Below are 18,379 nucleotides of genomic sequence, written 5' to 3'. Positions count from 1 at the left end.
GTGTTCTGAAGGAATCAGACCGCCACCATCCTTGTCAGAGACCCCTCTAAAACGCCCCCTCCAGCACAGCAGCGTCTGGGGACTCGGAACACTCAGTCTGCTAATGACAGTAGCCTCTGCTCCCCGAGCTTCCCCAAGCCTCGTCCCTGGGCAACCTTGCCCTGCTGGCTCATGCTCTTTCCAGCCTTGACCTTGGCAGGGAGCCACAACCCCTTCTTACTGAACTCTTCCTCCCCGGAACCCTACAGAAGACCCCATGACCGGGACCAGAGCAGCTGGCCAGAGCGGTCCCTCTCAGGCTTGTTCTGCAAAGAACCTGTCCTGTTGAGCCCCACCTCTGCTGCTTCTCCTTTTTTCTAGTGTATTGTAAAGCCACCACACTAATATATTACAGCATAAATTTCTTCCTTTTTGCTTTTTGTTTTGTTTTCTGTTTGTTTATTTGTTTGTTTTGAGACAAGGGCTCACTATGCAATTCAGCCTGGTCTTGAATTCATGGCAATCCTTTTGCCTCAGCTTCCCAAGGGCTGAGACAACAGGCATGTGCCATCATGCCTGGATATTACAGCTTAAATTTTTGTAACAATTGCTTCAGGAAAGATGTATGGAGCCTAGTATGTGTTTTTTATTTGTTTTTTACTGCTAGAGATGAAAGTAAGGGCCTCATGCATGCTAGGCAAGTGCTTTGCCACTGAGCTACACCCAGTTCCTCTTTTTGGGGTCCTTCCACCCTTAACCCTCAGAGTAAGCTCAGATAGATGGCCTGGGAGCTCTGATGTGTAAATTTGTAGGGTTGCCCCAACTTTCCTGCCCAGTTTCAGGAGAGTATCCTTCCTGCTGGCTGGTGTCACAGCACGTCGTAAGATTGGGCCATCAGAATGGTGCAGATATGATGTCTCTGAGTGAGTCTCATTTTACAGGTCATGTGAGTTATAGGCCAGCCTGAATTACAGAGTGAGACCCTGTCTCATCCTCACATACGCACACTCCAACAGTCCATTCTTGCAATCAAAGCACAAGGTCATGACCCCAGAGAACCCTGTGTTTTTGTTGTTTTTTTTTTTTTTTTTTTTTTTGTCTTTTTCCTTTTTATCGGTATCAGGAATCGAACTCATGACTGCCTGCTTGCAAGGCAGGTGCTTATGCCGATGAGCTAAATCCCCAGCCCCGAAAACCCTGTGTTTTGGTGACAGTTTTGTTGCCAACCCTCCTCGTAATCACTCAGTGTAATCACTGCAGTGTAATTACTGCACATACATCAGAGTGCTGGGGCATGCTCTTCAACTGCAAAGAAATGCACAAAGCACTAGGCCAATGCTTGTCCTGTTTCTTGTCTTTTTCTACATGAACCTGCAGCCCCTCAAGGCTGTTTTGAAGAATTTCGCTCAGTTTTATGCAAGTTAGCTTGACAGAGAAGAAACAACATTTATTACCACAGTGAGGCCCCATGTGGCCTGCTCAGTATGTTTGGGATTACCAGTACAGTTATCAAGTGTTGGACACACTGAATAGAAGGTGATCATTCTGTGCTAGGAGAGCATAACCTTTGGAACGCTCAAACATGAAAGCTAAGTGTTTGCAAGCACTGCACTTGGTTCCCTAACATCAGCTAAAATATGGAATGCAAGAGGAAAGAATCTAACCAAGGGCTTAACATAACTGAGAAAGAAGCTGGGGCAAAAGTCAGGCAAATAGGAAACATCTCCCTTGTCCAGATGCCAAAGTGAACTTAGACATATGTCTGGGAGCAATATTCAGAATCTGGGGGAATTCCCCAAACAGAATACCCCTGGAGGGGGGCATCTGAGAAAGCCAGGAGGAGAGGTTTGTTGACTGCTTCCTGCTCCCAGAGAGCTCTGTAACTAAACCCACACACCTTTCTTTGCAGTTGTCTCTGGATATGGAGTTTGCAAAAGCCCCAAATGGCTGACCTCAATCTGGTTAGGGCCACTGCTTGGAAATTGTACAACACACACACACACACACACACACACACACACACACACACACACAAACACCCAGCCATGTGTGGTGGTGCACACCTGTAATCCCAGCACTCGGGAGGCTGAGGCAGGAGGATTGCTGTGTGTTTGAGGTCAGCCTGGGCTACATACTGAGTTCATGGGCAGCCTGAACTACACAGCGAGACCCTGTCTCAAAGAAAAAGAAATACCACACAGAAATAATAAGAGTGATGGAAATTATTTTGAAAGATTCCCATTTGGCACAGGCTCATACAAAGAAGGCAACACTTGTTGAAAATTCTCTACCACTTGGTGGTCTCCTAAAATCACTGAGCTAGAAGTATGGGGGACTAAACAGAGTTTAGAGACTAGTGCGACTGCCGTCCTTGTACTCAACAGGAGCCATGGTCCCATGGGCAGGCACAGGTTGTGCTGAACACTGACTTTGAGTATCAGGTGTGATGTCACATGCCTATGATCCCAGCACTTGGATTGATAAGGCTACATAGTGAGTTCAAGGAAGCCCAAACTGCATAGCAAGACACTGTCCCCCAAAAAACAAAGAACACTAACTTTGTCACTCTGCTGTAGTGGGCAATGTTCAATGGGAAGCAAAGCCGGGCCTTCCCTTTCCTTCCCACCCTTTGGTCCAGGCATGCAGGGCCTGTGCTCCCCAGAGATAGCTGCAGTGCAAGAGGAAGTCCCAGTATGTGCTCAAGCTCCATGTCTTAGTTATTTTTTACTCATCACTCAGACAAAATACCTGAAGCCCAAAGTTGGGAAAGGAAAGGTTTATTTCTTATAGTCTTTGGAGGTTTCAGTCCATACTCAGTTGGCTCCAAGGCAGGGTGGCATGGTGAGGCCGCAGTTCATGGCAGCTGCAAATGGGGCAAGGCAGAAACTGGCAAGAGAGAGACAGAGACACACCTTCTTCCTGCCATTACATCACATCTTGGCTCCACCCCTAGGCCAGGTGCACTCACACCCCAATCCAAGTGCTAGACAATGAACCAATCACAAATGCATAATGAAAAGGCATGAGGCTTGGGGGCCACTGACATAAACCATGACACTTTGTGTCTCTCATATCCATGCACGCTGGCATCCCCAGGTACCTTCAGGGCCTCAGAGCTTTCTTCAGCCAGAAGCCTGAGCATCCTGGGATGCGTTTCCTGGCACAGAGAAGTTCCACCAAGCACGCCCACCTCTGTAATCCTTGCATTTAAGAAGGCAAGCATCTGAAACATGTTCTCTGTGTCACAGTACAGGTCTAAAACCAGGTCTAAAACCAAATCTGACTGCAGGTACTATGGTCCCGGTCAAACATCCTTCCACTTCGATGCTGCAGTCTCCTCCAGAGTTATTAGCAAGCACATCCTGAGCAAGACCAGACAGAGTCGTCAGCACAGTGCCCTGCACACAGGCACCATTCCAGGAAGGCAAGTTGCAGGCATTCCTCTGGGAACTCTCTGTTTTCCCTTCCTGAGATTCCCCATTGGCAGGCCCTCTTCCTCTTTCTGGGCTGGAGGAGGGAAGGAGCTTATGGGAAAGCTTGTTGCAGAAAAGTCTGGACTGTTGTAACACAAAATAACTGATGGTAGTAAGGACAGAGGCCAGAGTTCCTACATAGCATGGTAGCTCGTGGCTGTAATCCCAGCATTCGGGAGGCTGAGGCAGGAGGATCAGTGTGAGTTAAAGGTCAGCGTGGGCTACATAGTGAGTTCAAAGCCAGCCTGAACTGCACAGATAGACTGTATTTCAAAAACCAAAAGAAAACAAAATTCCGTTTTCGCTGTAACCTCCTTAAGTATCTTAAAGCATCATAGTGCAATCTGTTAATTTACCAAGTAAGACACTTCTGAAGTTCAAAAGAGGTGCTATTAATAATTATGCTAATGCTGCAGAGCTTGCTCCTACCCACAAAAGCCTGTGAGCCAAAGTCACCCACTTGCCTGTTCGCAGTCCACCGCCCCGCCTGATGGTGGAGCTTCTGGCAGAAGCACAGAGCCCAAGGGAGGTGCAGGAAGCTGGAGGAGGAGGAGCGGGCTGTCCACTGCAGGCTTGAGAGCTTTCCTACTCCAGAATCCCATAAACCACATTCCAGATGTTCAGACTGGGCAAGTACAGTTGAAGAAGATAAAATGAAGACCAAAAGTAACGAAGAAATTGAAAGGTATAAAAGAAAACCCGTCATAAATGGCTTTTTGTTTTGTTTTTGGTACTGGGAATCAAACTCATGACCATGTGCTTGCCAAGCAACATAAATGACTTTGAAAGAGAGAAAAATCTTCTTTGGGTATTTCTGATTCGAAGGGGTCTATGTGTGCAGTGTCTGGCAATGTGGAGACTGATGAAAGTGTCCTCATGAGAAGATAGAAGCACAGAAGGCAGAACTCCAGGAAGAATGCCATCGCCTATGATTGCTATATTAAAGAAGTCCTCAGACACCAACCTGGCATCTTCCCCAAGACCTCCAACAAATTTAAGAAGTACAGTTGGTGGTCTGGGACCTGCAGATCAAGCTCTGGAAGATGGTGCTGCATTTTTGGGACCCTCTGACTGAAGAAAGATGCAATTTGCAAAAAATACACCCTGTGGACCCAGGGGAAATGGAAATTGAATCCATAGAAAGCAGCTCCAAGTCCCAGGTGAGCTCATGGGATAACTGATGTGTACTCTGGCACACCCACCAAAGTTAGACACATGGACTGCCAAGAGGAACACGAATTTGTTTTGGAAACTTGTTTGACTGAATCCCTCAGCGACTTCTCAACAACGAGCTAACTGCCACCTGGAGGCCACTGACAGAAACAGTTGCTTGGGCCCTGGGAATGCCAGCCAGGCACCGCGCATGCGCTGTACATTTTTACCTAGCTGATGTCTCTTAATAATTCACTTATCTCATAACGAGTTATTATTCTGGCCTTTTTGTAGTGTGTGTTCTGCATGTTTTAAATTGTAAGTGGACCTTAATCTGAGGAAGACTGAACATAAAACAATTGAGACTCACTGGGAGTTCAGTGCTGAGAGCCTGGAGCTGAACGCATCTCTAGTTTCTTTGAGTTCTTACTGCAGGCTGCAAAAGATCCTCGGACACCCTCAAGCATCACAATGAACATGGCAGACAGATAGCAGCAGCTACGGAGGCTCTCTGAGAGACCCAGCTTAGAATCCAGGAATGGTGTGGAGTGAGGAATCCTAAGGAAGAAGAGATATACCCTGCTGACCCAAGAACGAACTGGGCTGAGAGAAACCAACTGGGAATGCAATCCTGGTGCTACAACAGGAACAGATAAAGCCTCAGTGTGGAAGCTGGAGCCCCCGCCATTGGAAGCTGCGATTTGGGTTACCTGCTGCAGCTATTGCATCTGAATCGGTTTGGTAGGGAGAGAGACGCGCGACAGCTCTGAGAACGGGAATCGGTGAACAGAGTAGAGAGCAGGATGGGCGGGGAGCCATGCATCGACCTGCGGTGAGTGAGGGAAACTGGGACTCTTCTATGGCCTAGGAGGCTCCAACAGAGGACATTCAGGGACCAGGCAGACTTGCCAGAATAGGGTGCTATAGTGACTTCAGTCACATATGCCCCTCTCAAGCAGGATTGGTGAGCAGTGCCTAGCCTATGTGAGGCTGCTGGCTGAGACCCAGTAGGCTAGCACAACCCAGGTCCCAGCACCTGGAGGTGCACCCTAGTGGTGAAGCCTTCAGTAGGTTGACCTGGAGGGGCAGGCCCCATATAGGCTGCCCAGTCCGTAACTCCCCGGTGCTGCTGCGGTGGGCAGGAACACCTAGCTGGCGCAATTCAATCAGACTGTGGCTGCCAGGGAAGGAAGCTGGGCCTCCTATATACGCTTGTATTTAAGGAACAAAGAATATGGGAAGAGGGAGCAACAAGAAAGGCTCCTCGGCTCCCATTCCTGAGAAACAGACAATAGCAGACACAGCACCAATAGACATAAAGCGCTATCTCCAGAGCCTCATAGACAAGTTCAGGAATGAAGTTATTAATGACCTGAAGCAAGACATAAGCAGAATAGTTAGAGAAATGCTAAGCACCATCCAAGAAAAAACAGATGGTGGAATGGAAGAACAGAAAAAAAGAGGAGACTTGTTTGATGGAGAAAATAGAGAAAACATAGAATATGTGAAGCAGGTTCAAAGAAATTACCAGGAAACTAAAAAGTCTATTGAAAACTGGCATAACAGCTTGAAAGAAAGTAAGGATAGATTATCTGAACTGGAGGGCAGATTTGTAATATGGGAGCATGAAATGAAAAACTTCTTAAAAATAACAAAGAAACAAACAGCAATAATACAAAGACTAAAAGATGATAAGAGAATCTATAACTTAAGAATTAAGAACATAAAAGAAGAGGTAGGGACACAAACAAATGAACTACAAAAGCTACTAGCAGAAATAATCAGGAGAATTTTCCTAATTTAGCAAAAGGTAAAGATACTCAGATGTATGAAGCATACAGGACCCCAGCCACCTACAACCCAAACAGAGCTACACCCAGGCATATAATAATCAAAATACCAGAAATCCAATATAAGAACAGAATATTAAAAGCCATCAGAGACAAGAAACAGATCACTTACAAGGGAACACCCATCAGAATTACAGCAGACTTCTCGGCACAAACCATCAAATCACGAAGAGCGTGGGGCAAAATAATTCAAGCTTTGAAAGATAATAACCTCCAGCCAAGATTGATATATCCTGCACAACTATCCCTGGAAATTAATGGAAAAACAAGGTACTTCCAGGATAAAGAGGAACTAGGGGAATATGCACCACCAATTCAACTCTACAGAGAATACTGCAGGATATTCCAAAAAAGAAAAATTGTTGTTTCCTGAACAACAAATGGATCAGGAATGAAGTAATATATCCTGTTTTTTAACATTTATTTTTCCTTTAGTTAAAAGGATAAAAATAAAAAAGTAAATAATAAAATGGAGATTGAGATAAAAGAGGGCATATCAACTAAACAGTGCAGATCAATACATAACCATTTAAGCAAATTAGTGTTTCACCACAAGATAATCCTGACATAAAAGTAGTTACCATATTGTCTCTTTCCTTGAGATCTTTGAGTATAACTTTGTATACTGCAGCATCAAATATATCAACACAATGTATAACCATTCAAGAGAATGACAGTATTACAGGGTATTTAGAATCAACTAACAGATAATGAACTATGGTTTCTGTATAATCTCCTTGTCTATAAAAGTTTTTGTTTATACTATCACACATAATAAAATCCAGTAAGACACAACATGTTAAGACCTATGGAGATAGAAGAACAAAAGCTTGATGGGACTTCAAAATAAGATGATACCAAATCAGCACTACCTATTATGATGTTGTTTTCTCCAAGATAGTTGTTCTATCATCCAATCTTCTCTGCCTCATTTCTGTTGAGCTCTTTTTCTGTCATTAGTTGTCAGTTTGTCTTCTTCATTTTGTTTTCTGCTCCATTCACTGTGGCCTCTCTGCCACTATTTCTGGATTCTTCATATTTTTCTTTTTTAGAATATCCTGCAGTATTCTCTGTAGAGTTGAATTGGTGGTGCATATTCCCCTAGTTCCTCTTTATCCTGGAAGCACCTTGCTTTTCCATCAATTTCCAGGGATAGTTGTGCAGGATATATCAATCATGGCTGGAGGTTATTATCTTTCAAAGCTTGAATTATTTTGCCCCACGCTCTTCGTGATTTGATGGTTTGTGCCGAGAAGTCTGCTGTAATTCTGATGGGTGTCCCCTTGTAAGTGATCTGTTTCTTGTCTCTGATGGCTTTTAATATTCTGTTCTTATATTGGATTTCTGGTATTTTGATTATTATATGCCTGGGTGTAGCTCTGTTTGGGTTGTAGGTGGCTGGGGTCCTGTATGATTCATACATCTGAGTATTTTTACCTTTTGCTAAATTAGGAAAATTCTCCTGATTATTTCTGCTAGTAGCTTTTGTAGTTCATTTGTTTGTGTCCCTACTTCTTCTTTTATGTACTTAATTCTTATGTTATAGATCCTCTTATCATCTTTTAGTCTTTGTATTATTGTTGTTTGTTTCTTTGTTATTTTTAAGAAGTTTTTCATTTCATGCTCCCATATTACAAATCTGCCCTCCAGTTCAGATAATCTGTCCTTTGTTTCTTTCAAACTGTTATGCCAGTTTCTGATAGAGTTTTTAGTTCCCTGGTAATCTCTTTGAACATGCTTCACGTATTCTACGTGTTCTCTATTTTCTCCATCAAATAATTCTCCCCTCTTTTTCTGTTTTTCCATTCCACCATCTGCTTTTTCTTGGGTGGTTCTTAGCATTTCTCTGACTATTCTGCTTATGTCTTGCTTCAGGTCATTAATAACTTCATTCCTGAACTCGTCTATGAAGCTCTGGAGATAGCCTTTTATGATAAGACTACTTCTTTTCATTGGTGAGTTGAGACCATTAATATTGATGATATAATTGATATGTATTGACTTATCCTTGTCATGTTACTTCTTTGTTATTGGTTCCCTTTTCCCCTGTTTAATTTCTTGCCTTGCCTGTCAGATTCATTCTATTGGAATCCATGGAGTTGTAATCCTTGCTATCTCTTTCTAGGATGATGTTAAGAACATTTTGGAGTGTTGGTTTGGTGGTCATGAATGTCTTCTAATGTTGTCTGTCAAGGAAGTATCTTATTTCTCCATTAATCGTGAAAGATAATTTTGTGCGTTATATCAATCTGTGTTGGAGGTTGTTTTCTTTTAGGGCTTGAAATACTTTACTCCAAGATTTCTATGACTTGAGGCATTGTGTTGAGAAGTTTTCTGTGATTCTGATGAGCTTTCCTTTATAGGCAATTTGTTTCTTTATTCTAACAGCTTTAAAGTTCTCTTCTTATGTTGGATTTCTGGAATCTTAACCATTATATGCCTTGGTTTTGACTTTTTTCCAATCATGGCTAATTGGAGTTGTATATGCTTCACTTACCTGTATGTCAAACACTTTTTCCATGCTTGGGAAGTTTTCTGCCATAACTTCTGTGAACAGGTTTTTTGTGTTACTTGCACTAGCTCCAGCTCCTGTTTTTTCATTAACTCTGATCAATCTTAGGTTATTCTCTGCATCATCTAGCAGCTGTTGGATTGATTTTTCATGGTCCCTTGGTTTTTTGTTTTGTTTTTAGACAGGGTCTTGCTATGTAGTTCAGGTTATCTCTGAACTCATTGTGTAGATCATACTGGCCTTGAGCTTGCTGTAATTCTTCTGTTTTGGAGTCCCAAGTGCTGGGATTACAGATGTGTGCCACCATACCCTGCTTGGTTCCCTGTTATTTTTAAGAAATCTGTATTTTCTTTTCTTTCTTTTTTTTTTTTTTGGTACTGGGATTGAACTCATGACCTCACACATGCCAGGCAGGCACTGTGCCACTGAGCTACACCCTGGCAAGAAATCTGTATTTTCTTAATCACTAACTGGAATCTTGTCTTCTATATCTGATATTCTGTATTCACAGTGGCTCACTCTGATGTGCATATTTCCAATAGAATTTTTAATCTCCCACATCTCTGTTTTACGAATTCTGTTTCTTTCCTATGTTGGGCATTTGTGGTTTCCATCATTTTCCTAAGCTTCTCTATTTTTTATCTGTATCTGCTCTAGCACCACTAATCAATTTTTTCATTATGGTCACCATCTGTGGAGTTATCTGAGAAGTTACTTTTGATTTGGCTTTTTCTAGAGCCTCATTCTTCTGCTTTGTTACTTCTGCCATTAACATAACAGCAGGTAGGTGGCTTTCTAATTGTTCCACCTCATTGCCCCTTGGTTTGTCTTTGATGAGCTGAAAGTCTGAGGTTGCATCTTGCTTCAGTGTCTTCTCCAAATATATAATTTGATTGTTGCTTATAAATTGCTTATGGCAGGTAGCTTTATTGCTAGCATTTAGAGCCTTTAGAAAATGGCTACAAATTGGGCACACAGAGCTCAAATTCGTGTTGATTAATCCCAGCAAGGCATGGTAGATTTACAACGGGTAGAGGATAATTCCAGCAAGCCTGGACCTACAGCTGGGTTGTGGATGTGAGGCTGGATCCCAATTTGTTTAAACTGAAATACTCCATGTGCCACCTGCTGGTTTGAACTTGGCTCCTTAATCTCCTGTCAACTTGATCTAGGTTCCACCTCACCCTGACACTGGAAGCTGCTAGATGGAGCCAGCAGTGGCTCTGAGTTCTGAGCTAAATTGGCCCTTCTCCAAGATGTCTGCCAGCCAATCACCCCTTCTTGGGCACATCTCAAACCAAATAACTCAGCCACTACAATCTGCTGTGCCCAGTGCTCCATTCCACTGATGTGTTTCTCTGCGAAGCTCTCTGGGGTCACCAGTAGTCACCAGGTAGGTGTAGATTTGAGCTGCCTTTCTCCCATGCAGTGAGTCAGGGCTCAGGGAGAAAGTGCTGCTCAACACCTTCTTCATTGAGGTCTCTCTCTCTTTGCTCTCCTTGTGAACTTTAATTCTTGGTTCAGTCCCTTGCTGGGTCCTGGGAACCCACTTCCCTCACTGTTCTCTTCCTCATGTTGCTATACTCCAGTGTTTGGACACCAGATCTCAGAGAGGCTGTTTCACTGCAGTTCATCACTGTTTCTTCTCAAGTCCTTGACTGTTTATAATTGACTGAGATAGAGTTTTGCTATGTAGTTCAGACTACACTTGAACTCACTATGTAGGCCAGGCAGGCCTTGGACTCACAGCTGTCCTCATATTCAAAATAATTTAAAAAGGGCTGGGGAATGTACCTCAGAAGCAGAGCACATGCCTGGGTTCAATCCCCAGGACTACCCTCCCCCCACAAAAATCAGATCACAGTAGCAGTTATAGAGGAATAATAAACAAAGGCCAGGGACTGAGTAAAAATCAGAGGGGGTATAACTATATTAGTTTACTATGGTCAGGTCAGAGAAGTGCTCAGTACGGAAAAGTGAACAGGGCTAGGCATGGTAGTACATGCCTATAATTCCTAGTCTCAGGAGGCTGAAGCAGGAGGGTGGCTGTAAATTCAGGGACAGTCTGGGCTACAGAGTGAGTTCTAGGCCAGCCTAAACTACATAGTGAGACCCTGTCTCAAAATATTGAAAAAAAAAGAAAAGTGAAAGTCAACGAAGGCTCAAATTCAAATTTCACATTTAAAGAGCACTGATCACGAATTAACTGAGGCCTGGATCAAAAGGCCTTTTTAAAAAAAATTTATTTAAAAGGAAAAAGAGAAAAAACAAAACAAAACAAAGTGGTGTAAGGGTACAAGTAATACAGAACTACAAAAAAAAGGTAAGAAATCACCAGTTAATAGATTACACATTATCGTCTTAGAGATAGTTGCTCAAGTCACAGTATCAAAGCATACAAAGTTAACATTCAAACAGAGAGACTGCAAACAGTTGTGTTCAGTGATTCAACTAAAAACATTAATATGGTCAGCTATTTAACACCCCTAAACACACTTGCAGTTGTATCCTTTAGCGCACTTTTTTTCCCTCTCTTTTTTACAACAAAATTTACACATTTTGGGTTTTATTACTCCTTAGTTCGTATTACTTTTTTTTTGGAAGAGAATAAAGTCAAATATGGCAAAACAAAGCTGTCAGTCAAAATCAAGGATAGACATAGTACATGATGTAAAACAGAGTACAAGGATATCAACAATGGTTATCAACGATGTCTCTTGTTTCCTTAAAAAGAATTGTCTATCTCATTAGATATTATAAAGTTGGACAAAACAGTAGAGAACAAGACCAATAAAACTTAGGCATTGTAAACATTACAGGACTTCCAAAGGAGACAATAGTCAAACCAGAATGGGCATCTTAGTGAATCTTATTGCCTTCAAAGCAGTTGTCTATACCCCCAAACTTGATACTATCATACAGAATGGAACAGAGTCTAATCAGTCAAAACAAGATAGTGGGAGTATTACAGGACTTCAAAACAAGTTAATAGGAAATCAAAAAAGTTACTATAATATATCCTGCTAATTTTTAAAATTTTTCCCCTTAATTAAAAAAAACCATAAAAAATAACTAAATAATAGTGAATAAGGGAGAGATTGAGATAAAAGAGGACATAACAACATAACAATACAGGTCAAAGCATGACTGTTTTAGCAACCTAGTGCTTCATCACCAAATAACCTGACTTAATAGTAGTTACCAATAGTGTCTATCTTTTTCCTTGAAATATTTGAATATAACTTCATATACTATAGCTTCAAATATTTCCATATCAAGAAGCCCAGAATAAAGCCTTTCCAATTAATAAGTGAAAACTTTATAAGGCTTCAAGGCCACATAATGGGGAATCATGATTACCACATACTTTTATATATTTGAATCATTACTTACATTAGGGAAACTATTCGGTATTCACACATGCGAGATTGATTTATTTCACTTATGAGTATGGTCTCAAGCTGCGCCCATTTATTGATAAATATCTCAATGTGATCCTTCTTTATAGCTGAGTAGTACTCCATTGTAGAGAAATACCACTACTTTTTTTATCCATTCCTCAGTTGATGGACACTTGGGTTGTTTCCAAGATCTGGCGATTACAAATTGTGCTGCTATAAACATAGGTGCACATATATCACTGTGGTATGATGCTTTCAGTTCTTCTGGGAATATGCCGAGAAGTGGAATAGCTGGAATAAATGGGACTTCCAATCCCAGGTTTTTTTTTTTTTTTTTTTGTCTTTTGCGTTTTTATCAGTACCGGGGATCGAACTCATGGCTGCCTGCTTTCAAGGCAGGCGCTTATGCCGCTGAGCTAAATCCCCAGGCCCCTAAGCTTTTTGAGAAATCTCCAGACTGACCTCCACAAAGGTTGTACCAGTCTACACTCGCACCAACAGTGTAGGAGAGTTCCTTTTTCCCCACAGCCTCTCCAGCAATTGTTGTTGTTGGTTTTCTTGATCCTGGCCATTCTTTCAGGAGTGAGATGGCATCTCAGTGTGGTTTTAATTTGCATTTCTCTAATGACCAATGATGATGAACATTTTTTCATGTATTTATTTGCCATTTGTATTTTTTCATCTTAGAAGTGCATATTCATCTCAGATGCCCATTTTTGGATTGGATCTTTGAATTTTGGGGGTCTGAGTTTTTTTAATTCTTTATATGTTTTAGACAAGAGTCCCTTGTCTGAGAGAGAATGCACTAAAATCTTTTCCCAGTTTGTGGGTTTTCTTTTGACTATGCTGGAGATTTCTTTTGACATGCAGAAACTTTTTAATAAGAAGTGGTCCCAGTTATTGATTCTAGGAAGTATTTCCCATGTGGTTTGAGTCCTGTTCATGAATTCTCTACCTACTCCTATGTCTTCAAGGTTTCTACCCAATTTGTCTTCCAACAGATTTAGTGTTTCTGTTTTAATATTCAGATCTTTGACCCATTTAGATTTTAATTTAGTACATGGTGATAGACATGGGTCTAGCTTTAGTTTTCGGCAAATGGAGAGGCAAAGTTTTTCCAGCACCATTTATTAAAGAGACTGTCGTTCTTCCAGTGAACCTGCTTGGCTCCTTTATCAAAGATAAGGTGGATGATTGTGTTTGTAGTTGTGGTTGTATCTTCTAATCTATTCCATTGATCTTTGGCTCTGTTTTGATTCCAATACCATGTTGATTTTACTACTGTTGCTTTGTAGTATAACTTCAAGTCAGGGATTGTGATGCCTCCTGCCTTGCCTTTGCTGCTTAGAATTACCTTTGCTATTCTAGGTCTCTTCTGGTTCCAGATGAATTTTAGGAGTGATTTCTCTAGATCTATAAGGTATGTTGATGGTATTTTTATTGGGATTCCATTAAATCTGTATAACAGTTTTGGGAGAATGGCCATTTTCACAATGTTTGGACTTCCTATCCATGAGCAAGGGATGTCTTTCCATTTTCTGAGATCATCTTCAGTTTCTTTTTTCAGTGTATTGTAATTTTCCCTGTATAGGTCTTTCACTTCTTTCATAAGAGTAATTCCTAAATATTTCATTTTTTTGCTTGCTAATGTGAAGAGTGTGGTTTCTCTTAATTCCCTCTCTGTGATTTTGTTGTTAGTGTATAGGGATGCTATTGATTTCTGAGTATTGATTTTGTATCCAGCTGTATTACTGAGTTTATTTATTATATCTAAGAGTCTTTCCATGGAGTTAGGGGGTCTTCTATGTAGAGTATCATGTCATCTGCAAACAATGATAATTTAACTTCTTCTTTTCCTATCTTTACCCCTTTTATTTCTCTCTTGCCTAATTGCTCTGGCTAGTACTTCCAGTACTATATTAAATAGGAGTGGTGATAAAGGACATCCTTGTCTTGTGCCTGATTTTAAAGTAAAGGCTTTCAATTTTTGGACATTTATTATGATGCTAGCTGTTGGTTTGTCATAAATGGCCTTTATTATATTGAGGTAAAGACCACCTATTCCCATTTTCTGTAAAGTTCTTATCATGAATGAATGTTGGACCTTATCGAAGGCTTTTTCTGCATCTATAGAAATGATCATGTGATTCTTACCTTTGGCTTTATTGATATGGTGGATTACATTTATTGATTTACGTATGTTGAACCATCCTTGCATTCCTGGGATGAATCCCACTTGGTCATGGTGTATAATCTTCTTGATGATTTGCTGCATCCTATTTGCCAATATTTTATTGAGGATATTTGCATCTGTGTTCATTAGGGAGATCGGTCTATAGTTCTCTTTTTTAGTTGCATCTTTCTCAGGTTTTGGTACTAGAGTAATATTTGCTTCCAGGAATGACTTAGAAAGGATTGCTTCCCTTTCAATTTCATTGAATAGTTTGAGGAGTGTTGGCATTAGGTCTTCTTTGTATTTCTTGTAGAATTCTGCAGGGAATCCATCTGGGCCTGGGCTCTTCTTTGTAGGTAAGGACTTAATTACACTTTCAATTTCATTAACAGAGACTGGATTATTCGACAGTTTTACATCCTCTTGATCTAGCTTGGGTACTTCATATGTTTCTAAGAATCTGTCTATTTCTTCTGTGTTATCAAACCTTTGAGAGTAGAGGTTTTCAAAATAACTGTTGATGATCTTCTGTATTTCTATTGGGTCTGTAGTGATTTTAGCTTTTTCATTTCTTATTGCATGAATTTGAGCTTTTTCTTCCCTTTTTTAAATAAGATTGGCTAGGGGCTTATCGATCTTATTTATTCTTTCAAAGAAACAACGCTTTGATTCGTTGATTCTTTGGATTGTTTTCTTAGTCTCTATTGCATTGATTTCTGCTCTGATTTTTATAATTTCCTCTCTTCTTTTGGCTTTGGGCTTGACTTGCTCTTCTTTTTCTAGCTGGTTGAGGTGTAGCATCAAGTTATTTATTTGTATTCATTGTGTTTTCCTGATGTGGGAACTCAGTGCAATAAATTTTCCTCTGAGGATGGCTTTCATTGCATCCCACAAATGCCGGTAAGTTGTATCTGCATTTTCATTTTCTTTTAGGTAATGTTAAATTTCTTCTTTAATTTCTTCTGTGACCCACTGATTACTCAAGTGTGTTATTCAGTTTCCATGTGTTTGTGGGATTTTTGCAGTATCTTTTATCATTAATTTCTAATTTCAGAGCGCTATGATCCGATAACATGCAAGGGATGATTTCAAATCTTTTGCATTTGTTTAAATATGTTCTGTGAGCTAATATATGGTCTATTTTAGAGAATGATCCATGTAATGCTGAGAAGAATGTGTATTCTGATGTTGTTGGGTGGAACATTCTGTATATGTCTATCAAATCCATTTGTTCGCAGGTGTGATTCAGTTCTGTTATTTCTTTGCTCATTTTCTGTCTGATTGATCTGTCCCTTGGTGTCAATGGCGTATTAAGGTCTCCTGTTACAATTGTGTTACTGATAATTTGAGTTTTCATTTCTGTCAATAGTTGTTTTATGTAACTGGGTGCTCTGGAGTTTTGTGCATATATATTTAAGATAGTTATCTCTTCCTCTTGGAGTTTTCCCCTAATGAATATGTAGTGACGTTTGTCCTTTATGGTCATTGTTGGTTTAAAGTTCACATTGTCTGCAAACAGAATGGCTACTCCTGCTTTTTTTTTTTTTTGGATTCCTGCTGCATGAAGTATTGTTTTCCATCCTTTGACTTTCAGTCTGTGAGTATCCTTCTGGGTTAGATGGGTTTCCTGTAAACAGCATATGGTTGGATTTTGTTTCTTGATCCATTCTGCTAGTCTGTTTCTTTTGATTGGTGCATTGAGACCATTTACATTAATGGTTATTACTGTTAAATGCTGGTTTATTGTTGACATGTTATCTCTCTGCTGTTGCATCTTTATCTTTCTGTTCTGTTTAATTATCTGCTTTGCTTAGTGGTTTTTTCCTTTGTGTATATAAACTGTCTTTCAATATTTTTTGCAGGGTTGGTTTGGTGTTCATGAAGTTCTTCAGCTGTTCTTTGTCATGGAAGTATCGTATTTCACCATCAATTTTGAATGATAGTTTTGCAGGATACATCAGTCTAGGTTGGAAATCATTTTGCTTTAGGATCTGGAATACTTCACTCCATGCTCTTCTTGACTTTATTGTTTGTGCTGAGAAGTCTGCTGTGATTCTGATAGGTTTTCCTTTATAAGTGATCTGTCTTTTCTCTGACAGCTTTTAATAATCTATTCTTGTCTTGGATTTCTGGGATGGTGATTATTATATGTCTGGGTGTAGTTTTATTTTGGTTATGACTATTTGGATTTCTATATGATTCACTGATCCTGATGTCGGTTTTTTATCTCATGCTTGGGAAATTTTCAGCTATTACTTCTCTTAATATCCTCTTGACATCCTTTATGTTGTCTCCTTTTTCATTAATCCCTATCATTTTTATGCTATTTTTCTTTGCATTGTCTGGCAGTTGTTGAATTGTTGTTTCCTGATTCCTTGTTATTTTTAAAAGATCTTTCCTTTCCTGTTCACTAGCTGCAATCCTGTCTTCAAGGTCTGAAATTCTATCTTCACTTTCATTGAGGCGGATTTTACAACTTTCAGTGGAGTTTTTTATTTCCTGTATATCTCTGTGCATCTGCATTATGTATTGTTTGTTTCTTATATTGCTCATCTAGGGATTCTATCTTTTTGTTTAGTTCCTCCAATTTTTTAACTGTGTTTTCTTTAGATATACTCAGAATCTCTTTCATTTCTTTTATCATTTCTTCTTTTACCTGGGAGATTATTTCGAGTTTGAATTTCTTTAAAGCTTCCTGGAGTTGCTTGTCAATTTCAGTGGCTATTGTGTCCGATATATGAGGTGGATGGGATATATTTTCTTCTATATACATCGCTCCTAGGGTTTTTTGAGATGGGCTGGAGGTTTGAGGTTGTAATTTGGTGTTTCGTTTTGTCATTTTCCTATATTTCTGTGTTTCAAGTGTTATTTTAAAGCTTCCTCAGGGTCTGTTGGAAATCCCCTTCTATGTTCAAAGCTCCTGAGACTCTGGCACCCAGTTACCCCAAGCCACTGGGCCTGTAGAACCAATGGCCCTCTTCTGCCTGTTTAGAACTCCATATTTCCAGATAATCTGGGCTTCAGGGACACTGTGTGCCCACCTGTTTGTTGGAAGCTCCACAGTTCTCCAAGCGCAGCCGGAATGGGGAGGCAGATGTAGATGCCTCAAACCCACTTATCCACTTCACTGCACCCGGAAGCCTGGAGGGTCCCGACCAGTTTGGGCTTTGGGAAAAGTGCACTGAGCACTTACTGCAGGCCGCGGGGCCTCTGGAACCTGCGATGCTTCCCTGCTTGCTGAGATATCCACCCCAAAATGACTTGAAAAGAGTTATTGTTGATGGTGGGATCATAAATAGTCCATGACACTGATGGAAGAGTTAAAAAGATTCACATTTAAAGTGAAACTAGGAGGCCAGGCATGGTGTGCATACCTGTCATTCCAGCACTTAGGAGGCTGAGGTTGGAGGATCACTATGAATTTGAGGCCATCCTTGGCTGCAAAGTGAGTACAAGGCTAGCTCAGCTGCATAGTGAAACCCTATCTCAAAAATCAAAGAAACAGGGGCTGAGGATTTAGCTCAGTGGCATAAGCGCCCTGCCTTGCAAGCTGGCAGTCGTGAGTTCGATCCCCGGTATCGATAAACAAACAAACAAACAAACAAACAAAAATCAAAGAAACAAAAAAAGTAAAGCTAGGTATCCTGATGATGAAACTATTATAAGAGGCCTAGGTTTGAGGATAGACCAGATGGACACTGATGATGATAGTTTCAAGTGCCTGGGTTTGAGGTTGTATTAGACAGGACTGGTGGAGGAAACACCAAGAAATGCCAAGCTGTGCTGGCTTGTGGGGCTTTCTAATCCAGCTACTCTAGAGGCTGAGGTAGGAAGATTGC

The 18,379-nt window shown here is 40.7% G+C and overlaps 1 pseudogene; it reads left to right on the top strand.

Annotated features, from left to right (window-relative positions):
• Positions 1 to 2,619: 2,619 nt before the first annotated feature.
• On the top strand, positions 2,620 to 4,834 carry LOC100717150 (histone RNA hairpin-binding protein-like; annotated as a pseudogene).
• Positions 4,835 to 18,379: the final 13,545 nt, after the last annotated feature.

The sequence above is a fragment of the Cavia porcellus genome, unplaced genomic scaffold (genome assembly GCF_034190915.1).
Source record: "Cavia porcellus strain 051 isolate PalLab524CR breed Dunkin Hartley unplaced genomic scaffold, mCavPor4.1 scaffold_3, whole genome shotgun sequence".
Classification (NCBI taxonomy): Eukaryota; Metazoa; Chordata; class Mammalia; order Rodentia; family Caviidae; genus Cavia; species Cavia porcellus.
The sequence above is the reverse complement of the archived record's forward strand: the minus strand, read 5'-3'. Positions and strand labels throughout refer to the sequence as shown.